An 11,392-nucleotide genomic window follows, 5' to 3' on the forward strand; every position below is an offset into this window, starting at 1 on the left:
GACAAGGGGATGCGGGGGCGGGACATCAGAGTGGGGAACGGGGTGTGGAGCTAGTTGAGGAAGTTGCCGATGAAGAGAAGTCTGCGCGCTGAGGGATCCTCCGAGCGGGCTGGGAAGCTCAGAGAGGTCTCCTGGCTTCCGATTACTCGACAACGAGGGTAACACCCCTGGGACACGTGACAGAGGAAGGTGCGCGAGAGAAGGGCGTGAAGGAGCGACAGAGGGCAAAGGGCGAGGTCCAACGGCCCAACCCCAACGGGCCTCTGCCCCTCTGGAACTCCACGCAGGTACGAAGTGTTGCGGGTGCGCAGACTCAGACGTGCCAGTGCGCCGGGAGGAAGCCTAAGAACCGTTCAGGCCAGCGTCCGTTCATCCTGCGTCGGTGCGCGGGTCTGCAGGCCCATAGCGCCTGGTCTGGGGACAGTGGCTTCTGTAGTCAGTGGCGGAGCTTCCTGCAGCTCTTTCTCCGGGGTCACCGGGGAAGACAGAAGCTGCCCCCGAGTCTGAGGAGCAGCCCAGATCCAGATGGCGACCCAGCTCACTGGGATAGGTGAGTATGAGAAGCCCGATGATGGAGGGTAGGAGGGCTGCGCTGTCTCCTAGGGTGACTACCCACCCAGAGGGCCAGGGAGGCTTCTGCAGGACAGGTGCTGAGGAAGGAGACACCAGAGTGCCATAGGGCACAAGAAGCTGGAGCCTTTTTCTTTTTGGCAGTTGCCACTGATGTCATCATTTTGCTCTCCTTGTCCTGCACCCTGTTCTCTTCCCTCCTCTGAAGTCAGCTCCCAAAATCCTCAAGTCAGGCAACTTCTCTGAAGCTGCCCTGGAGAGACTTGAGCCTGGAGCCTCACCATCTAGGCTTTCTGGGTGTCTGAGGTGAGGAACTGAGTTCTGACCTGCCTGAATGACACATCATTCCTTTCTGGGAAGAAGGGTTTCTTTGCTTATTTTTACAAATTTAGTAAAACAGCATTTAGTTCTATAACTTTATTCACTCACACAGGTGGAGTGGCCAGACTGTGGTGCCCTCTCATCATGGAGGCCTACTGGGTAACCATTTTTTTCATAACCTATAGGAATCTTAGCCCCATGGCACACTTATTAATGTAATGAGCACACACACTGTCTACTGGCCTTCCCAGGTGGTTCAGTTGTAAAGAATCCACCTGCCAATGCAGGAGACCCAAGAGACACAGGTTCGATCCCTGGGCGGGGAAGATCCCCTGGAGCAGGAAATGGCAACCTGTTCCAGTACTCTTGCCTGGAAAATCCCATGGACAGAGGAGCCTGGCGGGCTACAGTCCATGGGGGTATCAAGGAGTCAGACATGACTGAATACACACACACACACAGAGTTTACTAGAAAGTCTTTCTTTTAGTTCAACTCAGATGTCACCATTAGCTACAAGGGGGCCTCGGTCTCCCCAGAAGATGTAGAGTTGGCATCATTGTTGTTGGCACCTTTCCTTAGGACATTTCTAAGTGTTTGCTCTGCAAACAGTGATGATCTCCATGACCTGTCTTCTTCTAAGGCCAAGGATAGGAGATGGTACATGAGGTGGGTCAAGGGTCCATCTTGCCCTAAAAGCCTTGTGCCCTAAGGGTACCAGTATCTCTTGTTGTTCAGGGTTCTGGCCAAAATTTATAATTTATCAATATTAATTTTTACAGTAGAGTACCATGATACATGAGGGCTTCCCTGGTGGCTCAATGAAGAATCCATCTGCAGTGTGGGGACCTGGGTTAGGAAGCTTCCCTGGAGGAGGGCATGGTAACTCACTTCAGTATTCCTTCCTGGACAATCCCCACGGACAGAGGAGCCTGGCATGCTGCAGTCCATGGGGTCGCAAAGAGTCAAACATGACTGAGTGACTAAGCACAGCATAGCACCATGTGATATATATATATGTGTGTGTGTGTGTGTGTCTTTATATATATATATAGAGAGAGAGAGAGAGAGAGAGTGAAGTCGCTCAGTTGTGTCTGACTCTTTGAGACCCCATGGACTGTAGCCTACCAGGCTCCTCTGTCCATGGGATTTTCCAGGCAGTAGTCCTGGAGTGGATTGCCATTCCTCCTCCAGGGGATCTTCCCAACCCAGGGATCGAACCCCGGTCTCCCGCATTGTAGACAGAAGCTTTACCGTCTGAGCAACCAGGGAAGTCGTATGCATATATATATTCCTCTCTGCGATGTTTTGTAGCAGTGTCCACAAGCTATGACCTATAGGCTCAATTAGGCCCCCGTTTGTTTTAATAAGGCCAATGACTAAGTATTGTGCTAACATTTTTAAAGAGTTTTAAAAAATGAAAGAATATTTAAAAGAGACCATCAGTTCCACAAAACCTATAATATTCACTATCTGGCCCTTGAAGAGAAAATTTGCAACTGCTGTTTTGTAGTTTTCTGTAACTAGATCTTGCAGAGATTTTGTTAATTTATCTTTAAGAAATTTATGAGATTTTCAAATACTATATCCTTTCAATTTTAGCTTTCGGTAGTTCTTTGATGGTATATAGAAAATACGTTTAAAAATATATTGATTTGCATGCTGAGACCTGGGGTAAATTCCCTTTTGACTACTGATAGCTTCTTCTTTGATTCTTTAGGATTTTCTACACCCACAAGAAGGTTTTCTATGAATTGCATTCATAGAATTAAAGTCATTTTAATTTCTTCTGTTTTAATCTGCATGTCCTTGAATTTCTCTTCCTTACCTTTACATTTGCAGGCACCAGTTGTCAACATAGCACCATCAGGTGATTGAGTCTTGCCATCTTGCTGCAGATCACACAGCTGTCTGTGAGTGATTTTTCTCCCAGGTGCAAGAACAGGAGATGCATATAAGGTGGGTGCAAGGTTCACCCTGGCTGAAAAGTCTTATGCCCAAAGGGTACCAATATCTCTGTGAATAACAGAATAGACCAGCTTTCAGAGTCATGATCAGAATTGACAGTTTACCAATATTAGTTTTCCACTCCACTAGCCCATGTACACTCATATACACACAGATAAACAAACACATACATGTACTGGCATATGGTAGTAGGCAGAAAAAAATGTTTTATATATGTATATATCTTCTATGCCAGAGCTTTGCTAAATTCACTCCTTTCTTCCTCTGGTTTCTTTTTAGATTCCATAAGATTTTCTATGTAAACAATCATGACTTCTCTGAATCTAAGGCAATTTTACTTCTTATTTTTTAATCTGTATGATTTTATTTACTTTTCTTACATGCGACATTTGCCACAACCTCCAGTAAAATGTAGTAGACAATGAACACCATTTTCCAGTTCTGGTCTCTGGGGAAGTGTGAGCAGTATGCTGTTAGCTGAGGTTGTTGTGTTTTGTTTTGATGTACACATTACCATAGGAAGGAAATTCACTCCAAATTCCAACTTTGTTAAAAGATTTTTTTAAAGGAATGTTAAACTGAGTCAGTTAATTTGTCCACAGCTATTGAGATGATTGCATGGCTTTCCTCCTTTAATTTCTGAGCATGATGAATTACATTGACTTTTGTCATAACTTTTTAAAGATATAACTTATGTACCATGTCCTTTAGTTTTGTGTATGGTTTTTAAAGGGCTTCCCTAGTGGCTCAGTGGTAAAGAATCCACCTGCCAATGCAGGAGACGCAGGTTGGATCCCTGGGTTGAGAAGAACCCCTGGAGAAGGAAATAGCAACCCACTCCAGTATACTTGCCTGGGAAATCCCATGGACAGAGGATCATAAAAGAGTTAGATACAACTTAGCCACTAAACAACAACAACACATGGTTTTTAAATAAAAGGTTTTTGTTTTGGTTAAATTTTATTTCTTGGTTTATTTTATGATCTTTTTGTTCTTAAGAACTCCTTCAGGACTTCCCTGAAGTGGTGCAGTGGTTAAGGCTCTGAGGTTACAGTGCAAGGGGCTCAGGTTTGATCCCTGGTCAGGGAACTAACATCCCATATGCTGCTTACATCACCAAAAAAAATAAATAAATACATTTTTAAAAAAATTTAAAAAGAACTCCTGGACAGAGTAACATGGAAACATATACACTAGCATATGTGAAATAGATCACTGGTGGGAATTTGTGTATAAGACAGGGATCTCAAGTTAGTGCTCTGTGACAAACTAGAGGGTTGGGTGGGAGGTGGGAGGGAGGTTCAAGAGAGAGGGGACATACATACACCCGTGGCTGATTCTTGCTGTTGTATGGCAGAAACCAACACAATACTGTAAAACAATTATCCTTCAATTAAAAATTGAAAAACTATTTTAAAAAGGAACTCCTTCATATCCCAAGGCTATAATCAGGGTCTCTTACATTTTGTCCTAAAACATTCATAACTTCACTTTTAGTATCTGGTATCTTGGATCCTTCTAGAATCTGTTTTTTGTGATGATCTGAGGTGAGGATGTCACCCCCATGCACAGAGCCAACGATCTCAACCATATGCACTGAGAATTGCATCATCCCTGTATATTCTCCATTCTTATCTTCCCCGTCTATGAATTCCTCCCTAGTTTGTTTCCATAGTTCCAGTGACCGAAAATCATTGATGAGTCACATATTTTATCCTAGACTTAACATTTTCAGTAATTACAGAGTGGCATGAATTCCTTCTTCCATTCCAGGCCCAGGACGGCAGATGCCAAGCCCATCCTCTCTGAGCAGTGTGAATGTGGTAGAATGCCTGACCTAAGTCTAATTTAAAGAAAACGATACAAAAGAGATATTCAAACGTTTTAAAAAGACTAGAATTGTAAAATGTGCTTTGCACAGTGGGGATGAGCTGGCAAACAGGCCAGATGTTAGGGAAAAGAGGAAAGAAGCAAGGGTGAGGCACCCTGTCTTCCCCTTGGGACTTCAGAAGTCGGCACATTAAGTCGTAAATGTCGCTATATTTGCTGAGACCTAGAAAACTTGAAAAAGTTAAGTCAGGCTCCACCTGTTGCCACTCATACAGGTCAGTTCTTCCACGGACTGGTCAAAGAACAAAGGCTCGTAGACATGGGGATAAATTAATATGAAGAAGGCTTTACGCAGCCTGGTGCTCTGTGATGACCTGGAGTGGTGGGATGGGGGTGGGGGGAGGGAGGCACAAGAGGGAGAGGATAAGTACACACTTATAATTGATTCACGTACTTGCACAACAGAAACTAACACAACATTGTAAAGCAATTATACTCCTTTTAAAAAAATAAGTTTTAAAAGAAGGCTTTATATATTTAATCTGGAAAGAAAAGTGAAAGAACCATGAAGCAAAATGGGTAAAGGGAAAGGGGACATCTGTAGGCAGCAGGGGAAGGGATTGTCTCACCAATATCAAGACTAGAGGAAAACTGGCCCAGGGCTTGGGTATTCCAGGCTAAGAATGAAATGCAGCATAGTTGAAACTTACAAATCTCTCTCTCCTCTCCCCAGTGAACTTCTCAAGCCAGAATTGACCTCTGACCTGGCTCATCTGAATCCATACCTTACGGCTTGTACAAAAGCACCTGGAGGCAATGAGCCTCCAGCTTTCTGTAGGAGGAAAAAGAGCCGGCGGTTCCATGTGTCGTCATCACTGGCATGGTCTGTGCTGAGCCTCTTCCCAGCAGAGGGAGGTTTGCTCATGGTGGACAGTGGTCGTCTGCTGCCTTTTCCACAGGAAGCTTTGGCCTCTTGGTTGTTGAATTCCTGGCTCTTTCACTAGAAGAAAATGAATAGGTTGGTGATTCAACACTTTGCATCTCCAGTGAAGACCTGGGCAGGTGACGAGGAAGCCTCAAAGGCAGGCCGCTGTTGACTCTGCCCACCTCAGAGGCACATTTAGGTAGGAACAAGTGTGCCTGAATTATGGGTATTTTCTCAGTGGTGTCAGCTCCTACAAAGTCAAAAGTGGGTACCCTGGCTGGCTAGGCCCCAGGTGTTCTGACTGAAGGCGAGAATAGAAGAATCTTCCTTAAAATGTACAGTATTGTCCCTTCTGGCTGTAACAGACATGCTCTGGCCATCAGTACCTTAGGTGCCCTGAATACTGGTGGAACCAGAAGTGTTTCTAAACACAGGTATGATGCTGTTTCCTCCCACTGCAGCACCTATACTCAGGACTGGAAAGCCGCTCGTGCTCTGACTGGATTCATGAACAGCAGTATCTCCAGCCACAGGTTTAGTGCCAGCCCCTCTGATAGTAACAGCCAGGCTCCCCTGGGTGTCTCACAGAAGGCTGGAAGTGTTTATTGGCTCAATGGGCCCCAAATGCTCTGTCCATTTGTGGGAAGAGAACCAGGTGCCTCAAAGATGGAAGTGGGTCTGGGGACAGGTACAAAGACCCCAAAACTACCACTACCTAAAGGGGCTTAGATGCTGATGGGGTGCCCCACCCTCTGATAGTCCTGCCTTTCGGCCATTTATTTGATCATCCTCCATCATAGGTATTGTGCTGTCCTTGCTTGTTGGGACACGTGTGTTCTGGTAGTGACCAGGTGCTCTGACTGTAGGGGAACAAAAGGGCCTCTGACACAGGTGTGGTTTTGGACCTTTCAGCACCACGGATGTCCTCTGGTCAGGTGTGTCCCAGGTGGTCTGACTGTGGGTGGGAACCGAGGCATCTCCCAAGCACTGTTATGATGCCGGCCCCTCCTACTGCATCTGCTGTGTTCCAGCAGCCCAGCACCCAGGTGACCCAGACTTCAGCAGGAGCAGCCATGCCTCAGAAGTGAGTTTGTTCTCAGGGCTGCTGTCTCCTTCAGTAGGAACAGGTGCACTGGGCAGAGTGGGCCTCAGGTGCTCTGACTGTAGGCAGGAAGGAAAGGTCTCCTAGGACAGTTTTCACTCCATACAACCTGGTCGCTGTAAACTCAGTGGCAGGTGCTGTAGGCTGACAGGTAGCAAGTCTAAGCCTATACAGTGTGAGCTGTAGTGCTGGGTGTTCTCCCAAGCCTAGTTCCAAAGCTGGGTGCCTGCCCCAGACATGGTACTGGCGTTTGGGATGAACACAGTGACCCCAAAACTGCCACCACCCAAAGGGGTCTAGATGCTGACAGGATATTCCCCCTGTTGTGGTGGCTCCTTCCTGACAGTCTGCCTTTTGATCACTGTTTGATCATCCTCCTATGCTGTCCCTTTTCCATGAGCTCCTAGTGCCATCAACCTGATCTCCTTTAGGCAAGGATCTAGGGATGGATTGGATGGCCCAGGCCTCATACAGGCAGGCCTGCTCAGGGAGAAAAGCAAGGGGAGTCCCTCTGGCCCTGGAGGAGGGCTCTTTACTATTCTCGAGTGGCTACACATCTTTGAACTGTAAGCACACAATACTGTCACTTGGAGAGTCTTACCAGGACACAGCTCATTCGGTAAAGAATCTGTCTGCAGAGACTTCCCTGGTGGTCCAGAGGCTAAGACTCCGAGTTCCAATGCAGGGGGCCTGGGTTCAATCCCTGGTCAGGGAACTAGATCCCACATGCTGCAACTGAAGATCCTGCATGCCACAGGGAAGACAGAAGACTCCCCATGCAGCCCAATAAATAAAAGTTAAAAAAAAAAGAATCTGCAAAGCAGGAGACCCAGGTTCAATTCCTGGATCAGGAAGATCCACTGGAGAAGGAAATGGCAACCCACTTCAGTAGTCCTGCCTGGAGAATCCCATGGACAGAGGAGTTTGGCAGGTTCCAGTCCATGGGGTCACAAGAGTTGGACATGACTTGGCAACTAAACCACCACAGACCACTGCCACCAGGATCCCAAGGGAAAGATCTTGGAGAGGAGCCCCGAGCCTACTGGACTGGGTAACACCTCTTCAGGGTGATAGAAAACTTGAGGAGGTAACAACCCTAGATCTGGGTAGAACCTGCTGGGAACAGGGTGGAGGAAGGGCACAGGTGCTCCAGAGAGATCCCTGCCCAAAGCGGGAATGGGGAGGGCGAGCTGGGCTGGCACAGGAAGGAGTGAAACTTGCTGAGGAAGTTGCCCATGGAGGGCAGTTGAACCTGAGAGTTTAGTACGCAACTTGAGCTCTCCTCACTACCAGCTCCTCCAAGGTACGGTGTGCACAGATCAGCCTGGTGCTTGTGACATAGTGCTGAAATGCATTGACAGAGAAAGGGCCCTCCAGCAAAGGGGAGTGATGGAAAAGCACGAGAGGGCAGAGGGCGAAGCCCAGCTGCCCAGTCCCAGAGGAGTGTTTTAACTCTTCAAAGCAGCCCTTTGCAAGTATTTGGCACCACATGTGCCCTGTGGTCTGGAGGACTATTCAGGACTGTGAACTCCCAGAGCCTACACAACTGTCACCCCCAGGTGTGCAGGTTCCTCCACACCAAGGCTCAGCAACCAGTCCCTATGAGTCCCTCAGCCCTTTCCCCATGGTCACTGCCGAGCAGAGCCTGCCAAAGCCAGAGGCCAAAGTGCCAGAGCAACCTGGATCCTGCCAGGGTCAGGACTGGCTTGCAGGAAGGAGTCAGGGTAAAAGAAAGGGGGTTTGGGGGACCAGGGTTCAGCTCTGTTCCAGTCATTGTCCAGGAGGCCTGGGATAGCTGCAAGAGAATGGGTGCTAAGGTGCAGAGGAAAGGATGAGCAGCTTCTGTCCCAGCCTCTTCCTTTCAGGTGGTCACCACCCACCACAGTTTACTCCACACTCTCCACTTTTCATGCTAGTAGCTCAGGGCTACCAGATGTGCCTCCTTGGGGGACCTCTCTATCACTGTTCCAAGTCCAGGAGCAGGCATGCCTTCTCTGTGGCCACCTTGGAAAGGAGCAAGTCCCCAGCATCCTGAGCTGGGGAGTTTTCTGAGATGGGGCACCCAGACCTGACCTGACCAGATAGACACTGCACCCTGCAACATAACTTTCCAGGCAGGCAAATTCTCTTCAATTCTTTTCGTATACTTTACAGATTGCAAACAGCATTTAACCCTTAGAACCTTCCTCAGCTCACATGCATGTTAGTGGAGAAGCCAGGATTTGAACTCAGTCTGATTCCAGAGCTCATGCGTTATCCACTTGACTGTGGTGCCTCCTCTTCATGTAGGCATTGTGGGTGACCATTTTTATAGTCCTTAGGAGACTCAGCACCATGGCACACCTCTGATGAGCACATGCAATGCATAGTAGGAGGTCTGAATTGGTTCAACTCAACCAATTCAGACTCAAGGTACCCACAGGCCACAGTGGGCTCTAGTATCTTCAGAATCTTCTGGGAGAAGGAGAGAACAGAGAGGACAGAGAGCAGAAATTGTCAGAATTACCCCTCAGGCATCTCTCTGCCAAGTGAGTCATGCAGCAAACTAAGCAGCTGTGAGCTGTCTTCTCCTGGGTGCAGGACAGATTTATTGCAGGATTCACCTTGGGTGAAAAGTCTTATTACTCAAGGACACAGTATCTCTTATAATAATCCTATAGATTCACTTTAAGGGTCATGATCAGAATTGATAACTTACCAATATTAATTTTTCCACTCTACCAGATTGGTACATATTTTCTTTATATTTAGGACTTTTAAATTTTCTTTCAGAATGTTTTGTAGTAGGAGGTGACAAATGATAGCCCATGAGCCATGTTTTGTCCACAGCCTGTTTTTGTGGATGTAAAATGTGGGTGTGTAATGCCAGTGAGCTTAAAATAGTATTAACAGTTACTAAATTTAAAAAATAAATAAAAACAGAAGAAAATACAACAAGATGTAACCTGTAAAGCCTGTAATATTTACTATCTGGCTCTTTACAGAAAAATTTGCCAACAACTCTTTTGTAGTGTATAGGTATTATACAACATTGGCTAATTCCTAAGCATTTTATAAGGTATCATAAATTTTACTTTTAAATTTTAATTTTCAGTCATTCATTAGCAGAAAATACAATTGATTTTTGTGTATTTACCTTGTATGTGGGAACCTTACTAAATTTATTCTTTACTTCTAGTAGATTCTTTGCAGAGTCCTTAGGATTTTGTATTTACACAATCATGTTGTCAATGAATAAAGATAGTTCTATTTCCTCCTCTTTACTTTGTATGCCTTTATTTTGCTTACCGTCTTCATTTGCTACAACCTAAAATATTGAAAAAAGAGACATCATTTTCTTGGTCTTAGAGGAAAGTGTTCAGTGTGCTATTAAATGAAATCTGTTATATTAACAGAGGCATTTTATCACTTAAAGGAAATTTCCTCCAATTCTTATTTTGTCAAAAGATTTTTCTGAAGAGGCCCTTGTATTTTGTCAATTACCTTGCCCACAGTTTTAAGATAATCACATGACTTTCCTTCTTTATTTTCTTAATATGATGAATTGCTTTGATTGGTTTTTGAGTGTTAAACCAACCTTGCATACCTGGGACAAATCCCACTGGTACCCCTAGATCAACCTTTGCTCTCTGGTTGGATTCAATTTTAAAGTTTTGTTAAAGATTTTTAATGTCTGTGTTCATGAGGGATATTAAACTGTTAATTTCTTTACTGTTGGGCTTTGATATTAGTGTCATGTTTGCCTTGTAGAATGAGTAGAAAATGTTTACTCCTATACTCTCTGAAAGAGTTTATATAACACTGGTAAAGTATCTGATGTTAAAGCTGAAACTCCAGTACTTTGGCCACCTGATGAGAAGAGTTGACTGATTGGAAAAGACTCTGATGCTGGGAGGGATTGGGGGCAGGAGGAAAAGGGGACAACAGAGGATGAGATGTCTGGATGGCATCACCGACTCGATGGACGTGAGTTTGAGTGAACTCTGGGAAATGGTGATGGACAGGGAGGCCTGGCGTGCTGCAATTCATGGGGTCACAAAGAGTCGGACACGACTTAGCAACTGAACTGAACTGAAAGTATCATCCCTACATGTTTAATAAAATTAATCTGGATCTGCAATTTTCATCAACAAAAGGAGTTTAAGGTCACTTGTTATCCTTTTGGAGAAGGAAATGGCAACCCACTCCAGTATTCTTGCCTGGAGAATCCCAGGGGCGGGGGATCCTGTTGGGCTGCCATCTATGGGGTCGCACAGAGTCGAACATGACTGAAGCAACATCTGTCAAAACTGTAGTGAAGCTCCCTTCTTTATTCCTCATACTGGCCATTTGATTTTTTTCCCTTTTTATTTCTTGATCCAACTTGCTGGAGTTTTATCAATTTTATTAATATTTTTAAAAATCCATTTTGTTAATTTTCTCTAAGGTATACTTTCTATTTCTACTCCTTTATTATTTATTTATAGTTTGGATTTAATTTGTTCTCCTTGTCTCTAATCTTAGAATTGAAAATTAAATCCTTGTTTTTCAAGCTCACTTCCTTTTTCATATGAGCAGTTAAATCAGCAACATTCCCTTAAGTACTGCTTGGGCTGCATCCCACAAGTTTTAATTTGGTGTGCTTAAATTAAAAATGTTTTCCTGACATTGTCTGGAGCTCTTTCTCTCTTGTCATTGA

General features: G+C 45.2%; 1 long non-coding RNA gene across 1 annotated transcript; it reads left to right on the top strand.

Annotated features, from left to right (window-relative positions):
• Positions 1-218: 218 nt before the first annotated feature.
• LOC133230465 (uncharacterized) lies at positions 219-9,977 on the top strand. The gene is made up of 3 exons (XR_009730872.1): positions 219-550; positions 2,732-2,848; positions 5,421-9,977. It is a non-coding gene; the product is annotated as an uncharacterized LOC133230465 (long non-coding RNA).
• Positions 9,978-11,392: the final 1,415 nt, after the last annotated feature.

This window comes from Bos javanicus, chromosome 18 (genome assembly GCF_032452875.1).
Source record: "Bos javanicus breed banteng chromosome 18, ARS-OSU_banteng_1.0, whole genome shotgun sequence".
In the NCBI taxonomy this organism is placed as follows: domain Eukaryota; kingdom Metazoa; phylum Chordata; class Mammalia; order Artiodactyla; family Bovidae; genus Bos; species Bos javanicus.